We start from the raw sequence: 17370 nt of genomic DNA on the forward strand, positions 1-17370 counted from the left end.
GAAATTATTTCAAACAATCGAAAAGGATGGACTCTTCCCTAATTCATTTTATGAGGCCAACATCATCCTGGTACCTAAACCTGGCAAAGACACAACAAAAAACAAAAACCTCAAGCCAATATCCCTGATCAACATCAATGTGAAAATCCTCTATAAAATACTGGCAAACCAAATCCAGCAGCACATCAAAAAGCTTATTCACCACAATCAAGTCAGCTTTCTCCATGGGAGGCAAGGCTGGTTCAACATATGCAAATTGATAATCGTAATTCATCTCATAAACAGAACCAATGATAAAAAAACACATGACTATCTCAATAGATGTAGAAAAGGTCTTTGATAAAATTCAACATCCCTTCATGGTAAAAACTCTCAGTAAACTAGGTATTGACAAAACATCTCAAAATAGTAAGAGATATTTATGACAGCCAATACCATACTGCATGGGCAAAAGGCGGAACCATTCCCTGTGAAAACCAACACAAGATGAGGATGCCCTCTTTCATCTTAAACTAAAGAGCTTCAGCACAGCAAAGAAATTATCATCAGAGAAAACAGGCAAACTACAGAATGGGAGAAAATTTTTGAAATCTACCCATCTGATGAAGGTCTAACATCCAGAATCTACAAGGAACTTAAACAAATTTACAAGAAAAAACAAACAACCCCATCAAAAATTGGGCAAAATACATGAACAGACACTTCTTAAAAAAAAGACATCCATGTGGATAACAAACATATGAAAAAATGCTCAACATCACTGATGGCTAGAGAAATGCAAATCAAAACCACAATGTGATACCATCTCACGCCAGTCAGAATGGCAATTATTAAAAAGTCAAGAAACAACAGATACTGGCAAGGCTGTGGAGAAATAGAAAAGCTTTTATACTGTTGGAGGGAATGTAAATTACTTCAACCATTGCGGAAGACAGTGTGGTGATTCCTCAAGGATCTAGAACCAGAAATACCATCTCATTACTGCGGATATGCCCAAAGGAATATAAAGCATTCTGCTATAAAGATACATGCACATGTCCATTTATTGCAGCACTATTTACAATAGCAAAGACATGGAACCAACCCAAATGCTCATCGATAATAGACTGGATAAAGAACATGTGATACATATACATCATGGAATACTAGGCAGCCATAAAAAGGAATGAGATCATGTCATTTGCACACCCATGGATAAAACTGGGAGCCATCATCCTCAGCAAACTAACACAGGAACAGAAAACCAAATACTGCATGTTCTCACTTATAAGTGGGAGTTCAACAGTGAGAACACATGGACACAGGGAGGGGATCAACACACAATGGGTCCTGGGTGGGGGGAGTAGGGAAGGGAGAGCATCAGGACAAATAGCTAATGCATGTGGGGAATGTGGGGCTTAAAACCTAGACGACAGGTTGATAGGTGCAGCAAACCACCACAACACGCATATACCTATGTAAAAAACCTGCATGTTCTGCACATGTATTCTGGAAGTTAAAAAAAAATAAGAATAAATAAATAAAAATAAAATAAATAAATAAATCCTGTTATATCCAGCAACATGGATAAAACACATGAGAAAAAATGAAATTGGTCCCTTAAACCATACTCAAAAATGAACCTAAAGTAGATTAAAGACTTAAACAAACGACCTGAAGCCAAAAATTTTCTAGAAGAAAACATAGAGGAAAAGATCATGGCATTGGTTTTAGCAGGTTTATCGGGTATAAAACAAAAAGCAAAAGCAACCAAAATAAAAATATACAAGTGGGACTACGTCAAACTAAAAAGCTTCTGCACAGCAAAGGAAGCAATCAACCAAAAATATAAAAAGGCAACCTATACAGCAAGATAAAATATTTGCAAACTATATATCTGGTAAGGGGCTAATATTTAAAATGTATTGGAATACCTACAACTCAGAAAAATAAAGACAATCTGATTAAAAATTGGAAATTAACTTGAATAGATTTGTTTAAAAAACATATAATTAGATGACAGCTAAAGGAATAGATAAGGTTTTTTAAAATTTTTATTTTACTTTGAGTACCAGCATACATGTGCAGAGCATGCAGGTTTATTACATAGGTATGCGTGTGCCATAGTAGTTTGCTGAATCAATCAACTCGTCACCTAGGTTTTAAGCCCCACATGCATTAACTATTTGTCCTGATGCTCTCCCTTCCCTCCTCAACCCCCACAGGCCCCGGTGTGTGTTGGTCCCTTCCCTGTGTCCATGTGTTCTCACTGTTGAATTCCCACTTATAAGTGAGAACATGTGGTATTTGGTTTTCTGTTCCTGCGTTAGTGTGCTGAGGATGATGGTTTTCAGCTTCATCCATGTTTCTGAAAAGGACATGATCTCATTTCTTTTTATAGCTACCTAGCATTCCATGGTGTATATATGGCACATGTTCTTTACCTAGTCTATCACTGATGGCCATTTGGGTTGGTTCCTTGTCTTTGCTATTGTGAATGGTGCTGCAATAAATATACATGTGCATATGTCTCTATAGTAGAATGATTTATATTCCTTTGGGTATACACCCAGAAATGGGATTGCTGGGTCGAATGGTATTTCTGGTTCTAGGTCCTTGAGGAATCACCACACTTTTATCCACAATGGTTGAACTAATTTACATTCCCTCCAACAGTGTAAAAGCTTTTCTATTTCTTCACAGCCTTGCCAGCATCTCTCGTTTGTTGACTTTTTAATAATTGCCGTTCTGCCTGGCATGAGATGGTATCTCATTGTGGTATTGATTTGCGTTTCTGTAGTGATCAGTGATGTTGATCTTTTTTCCATGTTTGTTAGCTGCATGATTTTTTTAAGAAGTGTCCACATATTATGCCCACTTTTTAAAAAATTATACTTTAAGTTCTGGGATGCATGTGCAGAACATGCAGGTTTGTTAAATAGGTATACAAGTGCCATGGTGGTTTGCTGCACCCATCAACCCATCATCCACATTAGCTGTTTCTCCTAATGCTACCCCTCCCCTAGCCCCCTAATCCCACAACAGGCCCCAGTGTGTGATGTTCCCCTCCCTGTGTCCATGTGTTCTCATTGTTCAACTCCCACTTATGAGTGAGAACATGTGGTGTTTGGTTTTCTGTTCCTGTGTTAGTTTGCTGAGAATGATGGTTTCCAGCTTCATCCATGTCCTTGCAAAGGAAATGAACTCATACTTTTTTATGGCTTCATAGTATTCTGTGTTGTATATGTGCCACATTTTCTTTATCCAGTCTATCATTGATGAGCATCTGGGTTGGTTCCAAGTCTTTGCTATTGTGAATAGTGCTACAATAAACATACGTGTGCATGTGTCTTTATAGTAGAATGAGAAAATTTCAGGCCAATATCCCTGATGAACATCGATGCAAAAAGCCTCAATAAAATACTGGCAAACCAAATCCAGCAGCACATCCAAAAGCTTATTCACCACACTCAAGTCAGCTTCATCCTTGTGATGCAAAGCTGGTTCAACATATGCACATCAATCAATGTATTCCATCACATAAACAGAACCAATGACAAAAACGACATGATTATTCCAATATATGCAGGAAAGGCCTTCGATAAAATTCAACACCGATTCATGCTAAAAGCTCTCAATAAACTAGGTATTGATGCAATGTATCTCAAAATAGTAAGAGCTATTTATGACAAACTCATAGTCAATATCATACTGAATGGGCAAAAGCTCCAAGAATTGCCTTTCAAAACTGGCACAAGACAAAGATGCCCTCTCTCACCACTCCTATTCGACATAGTATTGGAAGTTCTGGCCAAGGCAATCAGGCAAGAGAAATAAATAAACGGTATTCAAATAGGAAGAGAGGAAGTCAAATTGTCTCTGTTTGCAGATGACATGATTGTATATTTAGAAAACCCCATCGTCTCAGCCTAAAATCTCCTTAAGCTGATAAGCAAATTCAGCAAAGTGTCAGGATACAAAATCAGTGTGTAAAAATCACAAGCATTCCTGTACACCAATAATAGAAAAACAGAGAGCCAAATCATGAGTGAACTCCCATTCACAATTGCTATGAAGAGAATAAAATACCTTAGAATACAACTTACAAGGGATGTGAAAGACCTCTTCAAGGAGAATTTTGCCCATTTTTGGTGGAGTTGTTGGGTTTTTTTTTTTTTTTTGGAAATTCATTTAAGTTCCTTGTAGATTCTGGATATTAGACCTTTGTCAGATGGGTAGATTGCAAAAATTTTCTCCCATTCTGAAGGTTGCCTGTTTTCTCTAATGACTTTTTGTTGTTGTTGTTGTTTTGCTGTGCAGAAGCTCTTCAGTTTAATTAGACCCTATTTGTCAATTTTAGCTTTTGTTGCAATTGCTTTTGGCGTTTTCATCATAAAATCTTAGCTCATGCTTACGTTCTAAATGGTATTGCCCTGGTTTTCTTCTCAGGTTTTTTTTTTTTTTTTGGTTTTTGTTTTATATTTATTTCTTTAATCCATCTTGAGATAATTTTTGCATAAGGTGTAAGGCAGGAGTTCATTTTCAGTTTTCTGCATATGGCTAGCCAGTTTTCTCAGTACAATTTATTAAATAGGAAATATTTTTTCCCATTACTTGTTTTTTTCAGGTTTGTCGAGGATCAGATGGTTGTAGATGTGTGGTGTTATTTCCGAGATCTCTGTTCTGCTCCACTGGTCTATAAGTCTGTTTTGGTACCAGTACCATACCCTTTTGGTTATTGTAGCCTTTTAGTATAGTTTGAAGTCAGGTAGTGTGATGTCTCCAGCTTTGTTCTTTTTGCTTAGGATTGTCTTGGCTGTATGGGCTCTTTTTTACTTCCATATAAATTTTAAAGTAGTTTTTTTTTTAATTCTGTGAAGAATTTCAGTGGTAGTTTGATGGGAATTGCATTGAATCCATATATTACTTTGGGCAGTATGGCCATTTTCACAATACTGATTCTTCCTATCCAGGAGGATGGAATGATTTTCTTTTTTTTTTTTTTTTTTTTTGTGCCCTCTCTTATTTCCTTGAGCAGTGGTTTATAGTTCTCCCTGAAGAGGTCCTTCATGTCTCTTAGACAAGGTATTTTTAGTGAGAATTACCCTTCAAACTTTTGCAATGAATGTAATTTGTTGAATAGATTTTCATTTGGCTGCTTAAAATTTACCTTAAATATAAAGACCTATGCATCTGTTTTTAATATTAGGTATTGAAATATTGTTACAAATTCTACTTTCTCTCACTGAATGATTGGTGAAATAAATTACCTTACCTGGAGTCCAAATAGGTAACTGTCTCCAAGTTATCTGATATTATAAATGGCTAAGATGATTATTGTATGTTTGATTGAGATTCTTCTATTTTAATATTTTATACTTTTATGTTTCCTTCTTTTCAGAGTTCTCATTTTTAATTTATCTCAGTTCCTTTGTTCAAAGTTAAACTTACACACATTCTATTGTTACCTTGTTAAGCACTACTGCTTCCTCTAAAATGTTAAAATTTTGATTGCCCCTTGTATTAATTACTCTAAGAATTACTTCGTCACCTTTGTGTGATCATGTGGTATGTGAGCCTCAAAGAGTATCTTAAGAATGATCTAATGGGCACATCATTTCCATTTATACCTCTTCCCTCACCAAGCTTTTCCAAATAAGCACACAACCTAACCAAATACCACTGTGATTTCATTGGTATTCCTTCGTCTTCTATGACCAGTTTGCTTTTTTTAAATATAAACAAAGTAGCTGCCACAGGCTGAAGCTCTGTGTATCCCATATAAACTCTGTCTATATAGGCTTAAACGTCTGTCTATTTTATTAGAGAATCATGTGTTTTGTCCACTGACATAGTATTATCCTGCTTCTATTTAGGATAAAAAGGTTATATTTTCATTGGGATCTAAGTCAAAAGGATTCATTGGGCAGAAACATAGAAGTATTGATACTGTGTATATGATGGCACTATTAAATATCCAATTTATCCACAGACTCAGATGTTTTCCCGTTTATTCATTTCAGTTCATTATTATTTATTCAATATCAACACTGTCTTGGAAATATATTTTAAATTAAATTAATATCACTTTCTTCTTCTCACTGAATGCACAAAATGATGCTTCAATGAATGCTTATTAGCTGACAATATTGATGCATGACAGTGAAGTAGTAACATCCAAATTCCAAAGTGATTACACTTATTAGAACACATTTTTAACTATTGAAATTTTAAAACATCAGGGCCAGGTGCAGCGGCTCACACCTGTAATCCCATTACTGTGGAGGCCAAGGCAGGTGGATCGATTGAGATCAGGAGTTCAAGACAAGCTGGCTAACATGGCAAAACCCTGTCTCTACTAAAAATACAAAAATTAGCTGGGAGTTTTAGTGCACACCTGCAATTTTAGCTACTCAGAAGGCTGAGACAGGAGAATCGCTTGAACCCAGGAGGCAGAGGTTGCAGTGAGCCAAGATTGCATCACTGCACTCCAGCCTGGGCCACAGAGTGGGACTCTGTCTCAAAAAAATAAAATAAAATAAAATAGAAATTTTAAAATATCAATGACTTGAATCTTAAAAGCAATGCAATTACTAATATTCACACTATTATAGTAGTTTAAAAAATAGATTAGATATAAACTTATCAGGAGAAAAGACAATGAATAAATCAACAGGGTATTCCTGAAAATACAGAGAAGTAACTGAACTATTTGAGGAGCATCATGGCATAGAGAGGGACAATAATAACCAACAGGTCCAGTAATACGTGATTTACCTAAATAGTAAGATAAGCATTTTTACACATATATATTTATCAAATAGTTACTTTGTCTATACTATGACAGATGTTCTTTAAAACATAGAGTGTGTAATTTTTGTCTGTGTGAAGCGTGTGGCTGAATAAGCCTTGTCACCATTTTCCTTATTCTAAAGTTGAGGAAACACTAGGCATTCTAGTATCTTCAATGGATTGTGTGTCACATGATAGCTTTCTTTGAAGTTCATTTTTTACTACATTTCCTGCCATTGTGTTTCAGATTGTTTCCTTAACTCATTATTATTTTGTCCTTTATAACAAAATTGCTGAGTTTATCCAAGTGCTTGCTATTTGTACATACCTGCCAGGTTGATATTTCTCTAAAACTCTTGCATGTCAAAGGTTCATAGAAAATACGTTATTGTTGCACATTAAAGTCTCACATTTCAGAATTACACCTCTAGTTCAGAGTTAGAGAGCTTTTTTTTTCCCTGTTCTGACAGGGTAGCCGATTCAGGGTGTCCAGTGGAAAATTACAGCCATTTATCAATAAAGGCGAGGGAGTCATCTTTTATTGTAAAACGTTAGGCTTCTGGATGATTCTAAACTGTCACTGACAGAATTACTCCCATTGTACTCCTTGGGGGCTTCTTGCTTCTCAGAAAAGAAAAACAGAGATAGTAAAGTTTGTTTCTTTCTTAACCACTGTCTACCTGGAGACTCCAAATACGTCCTTGCTTCAGACCTCATCTAGATTTTAGGCACTTTTTTCTCAGAAAGTATTAAATCGCAGTATTCAAATCAGTATGACTTATAATGTAGTTTAGAATGCTATTGAATTTTCTGTCTAGTTTATGCACAAGAAAGTCATTTGTTTACGAATGGATGTGGCAGTTTGCTACTAGGAGACTAAAGGAAAATATTTTATTTTTGCTTTTGGTTTAATATTCTTTTTATTTCTTTTCTCAGTAACAAATTCATGGAGGGCAACTTATCTGGGTACCTATCTGAGAACCTTAATGAAGCACAGTTTCCTTCGCTGCAGCATAGAAGATGCTTTTCATTTTCTATGGGAGCTCTTATATGACTAACTTACCCTCTCTATGTATTTAATTTGGCTAGTAAAATAGAAAGAAACGTTAATACTTTAAGAAAAAATGATACGTTGTAGGCTAATGTTCGACCTTTCTCACCATGTTTATGTTCCTAACTGCATCTATTTTTATTCCCAAATATTTGCAAGTCTGGACTTTTAGGACTTGTAGAAACCAAAACCTTGCATCATCATATTTCAAGGCCAAGTTAACTTAATAATAATTAACTAAGTTGTCACTGATAATTTATTTTTTAAAAGTTAAGCATGGAAATAGTGCCTCCTCTTTTAAACTAATTTTAAAATTTTTTGGGGGGGAGGAGCCAAGATGGCTGAATAGGAACAGCTCTGGTCTACAGCTCCCAGCGTGAGCGACGCAGAAGACGGGTCATTTCTGCACTTCCATCTGAGCTTTGAAGAGAGCAGTGGTTCTCCCAGCATACAGCTGGAGATCTGAGAATGGGCAGAGTGCCTCCTCAAGTGGGTCCCTGACCCCTGGCCCCCAAGCAGCCTAACTGGGAGGCACCACCCAGCAGGGGCAGACTGACACCTCACAGGGCTGGGTACTACAACAGACCTGCAGCTGAGGGTCCTGTCTGTTAGAAGGAAAACTAACAAACAGAAAGGACATCCACACCAAAAACCCATCTGTACATCACCATCATCAAAGACCAAAAGTAGATAAAACCACAAAGATGGGGAAAAAACAGAGCAGAAAAACTGGAAACTCTAAAAAGCAGAGCGCCTCTCCTCCTCCAAAGGAATGCAGTTCCTCACCAGCAACGGAACAAAGCTGGATGGAGAATGACTTTGACGAGCTGAGAGAAGAAGGCTTCAGACAATCAAATTACTCCAAGCTACGGGAGAAAATTCAAACCAAAGTCAAAGAAGTTGAAAACTTTGAAAAAAGTTTAGAAGAATGTATAACTAGAATAACCAATACAGAGAAGTGCTTAAAGGAGCTGATGGAGCTGAAAACCAAGGCTTGAGAACTACGTGAAGAATGCAGAAGCCTCAGGAGCCGATGTGATCAACTGGAAGAAAGGGTATCAGCAATGGAAGATGAAGTGAATGAAATGAAGCGAGAAGGGAAGTTTAGAGAAAAAAGAATAAAAAGAAAGGAGCAAAGCATCCAAGAAATATGGGACTATGTGAAAAGACCGAATCTACGTCTGATTGGTGTACCTGAAAGTGACGGGGAGAATGGAACCAAGTTGGAAAACACTCTGCAGGATATCATCCAGGAGAACTTCCCCAATTTAGCAAGGCAGGCCAACATTCAGATTCAGGAAATACAGAGAATGACACAAAGATACTCCTCAAGAAGAGCAACTCCAAGACACATAATTGTCAGATTCACCAAAGTTGAAATGAAGGAAAAAATGTTAAGGGCAGCCAGAGAGAAAGGTCGGGTTACCCACAAAGGGAAGCCCATCAGACTAACAGCGGATCGCTCGGCAGAAACTCTACAAGCCAGAAGAGAGTGGGGGCCAATATTCAACATTCTTAAAGAAAAGAATTTTCAACCCAGAATTTCTTATCCAGCCAAACTAGGCTTCATAAGTGAAGGAGAAATAAAATACTTTACAAACAAGCAAATGCTGAGAGATTTTGTCACCACTAGGCCTGCCCTAAAAGAGCCCCTGAAGGAAGCACTAAACATGGAAAGGAACAACCGATACCAGCTGCTGCAAAATCATGCCAAAATGTAAAGACCATCCAGGCTAGGAAGAAACTGCAGGAACTAATGAGCAAAATAACCAGCTAACATCATAATGACAGGATCAAATTCACACATAACAATATTAACATTAAATGTAAATGGACTAAATGCTCCAATTAAAAGACACAGACTGACAAATTGGATAAAGAGTCAAGACTCATCAGTGTGCTGTATTCAGGAAACCCATCTCACATGCAGAGACACACATAGGCTCAAAATAAAAGGATGGAGGAAGCTCTACCAAGCAAATGGAAAACGAAAAAAAGGCAGGGGTTGCAATCCTAGTCTCTGCTAAAACAGACTTTAAACCAACAAAGATCAAAAGAGACAAAGAAGGCCATTACATAATGGTAAAGGGATCAATTCAACAAGAAGAGCTAACTATCCTAAATATATATGCACCCAATACAGGAGCACCCAGATTCATAAAGCAAGTCCTGAGCAACCTACAAAGAGACTTAGACTCCCACACATTAATAATGAGAGACTTTAACAACCCACTGTCAACAATAGACAGATCAATGAGATGGAAAGTCAACAAGGATACCCAGGAATTGAACTCAGCTCTGCACCAAGAGGACCTAATAGACATCTACAGAACTCTCCACCCCAAATCAACAGAATATACATTTTTTTCAGCACAACACCACACCTATTCCAAAATTGACCGCATAGTTGGAAGTAAAGCACTCCTCAGTAAATGTAAAAGAATAGAAATTATATCAAACTATCTTTCAGACCTCAGTGCAATCAAACTAGAACTCAGGATTAAGAATCTCACTCAAAACCTCTCAACTACATGGAAACTGAGCAACCTGCTCCTGAATGACTACTGGGTACATAAAGAAATGAAGGCAGAAATAAAGATATTCTTTGAAACCAATGAGAACAAAGACACAACATACCAGAATCTCTCGGACACATTCAAAGCAGTGTGTAGAGGGAAGTTTATAGCGCTAAATGCCCACAAGAGAAAGCAGGAAAGATCCAAAATTGACACCTTAACATCACAATTAAAAGAACTAGGAAAGCAAGAGCAAACACATTCAAAAGTTAGCAGAAGGCAAGAAATAACTAAAATCAGAGCAGAACTGAAGGAAATAGAGGCACAAAAAACCCTTCAAAAAATTAATGAATCCAGGAACTGGTTTTTTGAAAGGATCAACAAAATTGATAGACCGCTAGCAAGACTAATAAAGAAAAAAAAGAGAGAAGAATCAAATAGACGCAATAAAAAATGATAAAGGGGATATCACCACCGATCTCACAGAAATACCAACTACCATCAGAGAATACTGGAAACACCTCTACGCGAATAAACTAGAAAATCTAGAAGAAATGGATAAATTCCTCGACACATACACTCTCCCAAGACTAAACCAGGAAGAAGTTGAATCTCTGAATAGACCAATAACAGGAGCTGAAATTGTGGCAATAATCAATAGCTTACCATCCAAAAAGAGTCCAGGACCAGATGGATTCACAGCCGAATTGTACCAGAGGTACAAGGAGGAACTGGTACCATTCCTTCTGAAACTATTCCAATAAATAGAAAAGGAGGGAATCCTCCCTAACTCATTTTATGAGGCCAGCATCATCCTGATACCAAAGCCGGGCAGAGACACAACCAAAAAAGAGAATTTTAGACCAATATCCTTGATGAACATGGATGCAAAAATCCTCAAGAAAATACTGGCAAACTGAATCCAGCAGCATATCAAAAGGCTTATTAACCACAATGATCAAGTGGGCTCATCCCTGGGATGCAAGGCTGGTTCAGTATATGCAAATCAATAAATGTAATCCACCATATAAACAGAACCAACGACAAAAACCACATGATTATCTCAATAGATGCAGAAAAGGCCTTTGACAAAATTCAACAATGCTTCATGCTAAAAACTCTCAATAAATTAGGTATTGATGGGATGTATCTCAAAATAATAAGAGCTATCTATGACAAACCCACAGCCAATATCATACTGAATGGGCAAAAACTGGAAGCATTCCCTTTGAAAACGGGCACAACACAGGGATGCCCTCTCTCACCACTCCTATTCAACATACTGTTGGAAGTTCTGGCCAGGGCAATTAGGCAGGAGAAGGAAATAAAGAGCATTCAATTAGGAAAAGAGGAAGTCAAATTGTCCCTGTTTGCAGATGACATGATTGTATATCTAGAAAACCCCATTGTTTCAGCCCAAAATCTCCTTAAGCTGATAAGAAACTTCAGCAAAGTCTCAGGATACAAAATCAATGTACAAAAATCAGAAGCATTCCTATACACCAACAACAGACAAACAGAGAGCCAAATCATGAGTGAACTCCCATTCACAATTGCTTCAAAGAGAATAAAATACCTAGGAATCCAACTTACAAGGGATGTGAAGGACCTCTTCAAAGAGAACTACAAACCACTGCTCAAGGAAATAAAAGAGGATACAAACAAATGAAAGAACATTCCATGCTCTTGGGTAGGAAGAATCCATATCATGAAAATGGCCCTACTACCCAAGGTAATTTATAGATTAAATGCCATCCCCATCAAGCTACCAATGACTTTCTGCACAGAATTGGAAAAAACTACTTTAAAGTTCATATGGAAACCAAAAAAGAGCCTGCATCGCCAAGTCAATCCTAAGCCAAAAGAACAAAGCTGGAGGCATCACACTACCTGACTTCAAACTATACTACAAGGCAACAGTAACCAAAACAGCATGGTACTGGTACCAAAACAGAGATCTAGACCAAAGGAACCGAACAGAGCCCTCAGAAATAATGCTGCATATCTACAACCATCTGACCTTTGACCAACCTGACAAAAACAAGAAATGGGGAAATGATTCCTTATTTAATAAATGGTGCTGGGAAAACTGGCTAGCCATATGTAGAAAGCTGAAACTGGGTCCCTTCCTTACACCTTATACAAAAATCAATTCAAGATGGATTAAAGACTTAAACGTTAGACCTAAAACCATAAAAACCCTAGAAGAAAACCTAGGCATTACCATTCAGGACATAGGCACGGGCAAGGACTTCATGTCAAAAACACCAAAAGCAATGGCAACCAAAGCCAAAATTGACAAATGGGATCTCATTAAACTAAAGAGCTTCTGCACAGCAAAAGAAACTACCATCAGAGTGAACAGGCAACCTACAACATGGGAGAAAATTTTTGCAACCTACTCATCTGACAAAGGGCTAATATCCAGAATCTACAATGAACTCAAACACATTTACAAGAAAAAAACAAACAACCCCATCAAAAAGTGGGTGAAGGACATCAACAGACACTTCTCAAAAGAAGACATTTATGCAGCCAAAAAACACATGAAAAAATGCTCACCATCACTGGCCATCAAAGAAATGCAAATCAAAACCACAATGAGATACCATCTCACACCAGTTAGAATGGCGATCATTGAAAAGTCAGGGAACAACAGGTACTGGAGAGGATGTGGAGAAATAGGAGCACTTTTATACTGTTGGTGGGATGGTAAACTAGTTCAACCATTGTGGAAGTCAATGTGGTGATTCCTCAGGGATCTAGAACTAGAAATACCATTTGACCCAGCCATCCCATTACTGGGTATATACCCAGAGGACTATAAATCATGCTGCTATAAAGACGCATGCACACGTATGTTTATTGCGGCATTATTCACAATAGCAAAGACTTGGAACCAACCCAAATGGCCAACAATGATAGACTGGATTAAGAAAATGTGGCACATATACGCCATGGAATACTATGCAGCCATAAAAAATGATGAGTTCACATCCTTTGTAGGAACATGGATGAAATTGGAAATCATCATTCTCAGTAAAGTATCGCAAGAACAAAAATCCAAACACTGTATATTCTCACTCATAGGTGGGATTTGAACAATGAGAACACATGGACACAGGAAGGGGAACATCACACTCTGGGGACTGTTGTGGAGTGGGGGGAGGGGAGAGGGATAGCATTGGGAGATACACCTAATGCTAGATGATGAGTTAGTGGGTGCAGCACACCAGCATGGCACATGTATACATATGTAACTAACCTGCACATTGTGCACATGTACCCTAAAACTTAAAGTATAATAATAATAAATTAAAAAAAGGAAAAAAAAGAATAAGAAATAACAAAAAAATAAAAATAAAAAATAAAATTTTTTATGTAAAAACTAATTTATTTCAGATTAGAAAATTCTTAAAGTCAGGAGCCAATTATTAAAGTAAAGTAATATAATTCAACTGCTAATAATATTATCATGTGTAATAGATGCTATCTTAAATGTTAATAGCCAATATAGTTTTCCTCTCCTTTACACTGAAACCATCTGGAAATAAGATTCAGTAAAACCAGTGTGGGAGTGAAAGACAGCTAAAGAGTAACTGCTTTATATGTATCTGACCACAAAAACCAACCTTAAGCTGATTACAACACAATATTCTTCAGAAATTGAATTAAGTTAAACAAGCTTCATGGAGAATTGCTTAAAAGATGGCATTTGACCTACTTTTACAGATATTAAAAACTTCTCACAATTTGACTTGAGCCATACTCATCAGCTTGAGATTTTTTGCTCTTCCTTATAGACAGTTTGCAGACAATAAATTTATTTCTAAATGTTTATTCTACACATATATATTGAGCACATATTATGTTCCAGGAACTGTTCAAAGTGCAAGAGATAACCAATAGTAAAATAGACAGCAATCTCTGCCATTACTGGGTTACCCTTTACTAGGTGTAATAAGTATATTTTTTTCATGTATATGGAAAATAGTGTAAGGTAATGGATATATTGTTTCACTGTAGCTATGGAAAACTTAGATTATGATGCATAATTTTGTTCTTTTTCTTAGTTCTTCAAGTTTTTTATTCCTATTATCTTTTTACTTTATCACAATTATTAATTAATCTTATATTGAAATGCTTTTCGTGTTATGAACTGTCTTAAATTTCTTCTGAAACAATGTGAAGTAAAATACACAAAATTAATGTGAGTAATATTCATATCCCCAATTTGGTAAGTGTAAACTAATAGAATCAAACTTACTAAAAATTTAGATTTATTATAATCTTAGGCATTAAAATTTTCACAAACTACAAGGACATATGTTTATTTCAAAGAGAAAGGATGATTCATGATAGAAAACTATCACTACAGAAGTCAAGAGAACTGAGATTTATTTTTCATTGGTTTTATATGTGGTTATGTGTGAAGCATGACCTCTCAAGGTCACAAATGATAAAAATATATTTCACCCAATGGAATATAAAAATTCTACATAATTTTAAGTCTATTGCTAATATATGCTAATCAATTAAGAATAACTTGGCACTTATAAGGTATCAGTATTTTCTTTAAGTTTCTTAAACACCTTGTTTACTCAGTTAAGTCTATCAACTGACTTATGTTTATTAGTTATTAACCCAAAGTAATCCTATGTGATAGATATCCTTATTTTGGAGATCAAGGAAATTATGGTTTAGAGACACTAAGCCACTTTAGCAAGTTATCACAATCAATAAGCAATTGTATTTGTAATTGAATGTAGACAAACTTACAGCACAGCTGACAGAACTGGTCACTACCCAGCTACAGTATTTATTGTGTATGAGACGTGGCAAACACATTAATTGGTATATTTAAGTGAAGATATAACTAAAAATATGTTTAATACATTAGGTGACAAATGGGGCATGGGAAAGTCTAGTGCAAATGGATTTTAGAGCAAGAAGAAAAATTATCTTCGAATATTGTTGAAAGGAACTTCAAAATATTGGGCAATATAGAATGGGCATTTTCAGGAGGTTGAAATATTATTAAGAAAGCCATATTGTACAATCATAGACTTTAGAATTGAAAGAGCCTGGAAAGACTACTTGTAGATAGAATAATGGTCCTCAAAAGAGATCCTTACTCTAAGTGTGCGGAACCTCTGGATATGTCATGCTATCTAGCAAAAGGGACTTGCAGATGTCCTTAAGCATTTAGACCTTCTGATGGGAATATTTTCCTAGATTATCACTGTGGGCCCATTCTAATTCATGAGCCCTTAAAATTAACAAAGCTCTCCCATCTAGAGTCAGAGAGACAGACAGAGGGATGTGACAAAATGAGAAGCAGGTGAGATTTGAAGCTTCAGAGGGACATCAGTAGACATTGCTAGCTTTGAAGATGGAGAAGGGGGCAGGAACCAGAGAATCTGGTGGACAGTAGATGTGAGAATGTCTTCAGGCTGACATCCTGAAAGGACATGGGGACCTCAGGTCTAGAATACCAAGGAATTGAATTCTGCCAATAATATGAACGAGCTAGGAAACGAATCCTCCCCAAGAGCCTCCAGAAAGGAATTCTGACAGCTTCCTTTTAACTCAGTGAGACTCATATCAGGCTCTTGACCTCCAGAATTGTAAAAAATAATGTTTGCATCATTTAAACCCTTTAATTTTTGGCAATTTGTTATAGAGGCTAGAGAAAACTAATACACCACCTGAAAAAAAATTCTTCACATAGGTAGGTAAGTTATATAAGAGAATGTATCTTAGATATGTGAGGTGGAGTTTTTACATGTAACATAGCTGGAACATGGTAGTTCCATTTGAAAAATTCAATATTGACAGGTATTCATCCTGGTTTTTAAGATCCCTCAGAAAATGGGTTTAAGAATCATTGTTAGTAATATATTCTAGGGAAGTAAACACTTTAGAAAAACTTAGATCTGGTAAGAAGGATTTCAATTCTGTGTAATTAAATTTTTCATAAAATTATAGAACATTTAAGTTGGAGGCAAATTTGAAGATATTCACAATCAGTCCTGTAGTCCAGCATATGAAGATGCTGAGGCATGGAAGTTGTCTATGTAAACTTTAGTTTCCAAATCAGGGAAAGGTTTTGGAAATAAACTTTCAAATTCAAGAACCTACTTTTTCTTAGTGTTCATATTTGTTTATGTTATGTCTATTCTCAGGTCAGATGGAAAACTACAACCTCAGTTTCATAAGTGGCTTCTCTACCCATAAATCTACAGCCTGATTATAGAATCAAGTGCTAAATGGAAGTATGTGAGCCTAAATTCCACTGGAGAAAGCTATTGTAATGATTTATTATGAAGATGATTCATTATGTTATCACTAAGATGGGAACAACCCCTATGTTACACGGGCTACATGGCCTGCACTTTTCACACCATATTTTAGTAACCTTAAACCCAAACTGTGACAGGTATATATAAAGGGAATTGATTTAAACTCCCTTAAAAATGCAAATGCATTCATAACTTTAAGTCTGCACATATATTCTACCAGTGACTCAGACTTCTAAACAGTTTCAATTTTCTCCAGACCTTTTTATGGAATTCCTATAATTATTTAATATAAGGGATTCACTTCTGTCATTAGAGACACAAATTCTTCCTCAGGATCCTTACATACTGTATATCACAAGGGAGCTTAGCAAATCATCTCTGACAGTTAATAAAATCTATATAAAATAACGATGAAAAGACAGACAAATATCAACATGTTTTGTCTTAGTCTTTGTCATGTTGCTGATAACAAATCCAAAGAATATCATTTGTTCTTTACCCAAGTTTCTTTGGAAGAACTTGAAATAACACATGGAATGAGTATGGGAATAGCTCGAGTATGATATTCCGTTGTTGGATTATTGAACCCTATCATTATTCCCATTAATTAGGAATATGTATTAACATTAAATCAGATTGGAATCTGGCTATAAATCATTTCCAACTCATAATTGCAACTCTTTTTGAGAGAATTGGGTCAGGAAAAATTCTTTATAGTGATTTACATCTA

Source organism: Pan troglodytes, chromosome 10 (assembly GCF_028858775.2).
Source record: "Pan troglodytes isolate AG18354 chromosome 10, NHGRI_mPanTro3-v2.0_pri, whole genome shotgun sequence".
Taxonomy (NCBI): Eukaryota; Metazoa; Chordata; class Mammalia; order Primates; family Hominidae; genus Pan; species Pan troglodytes.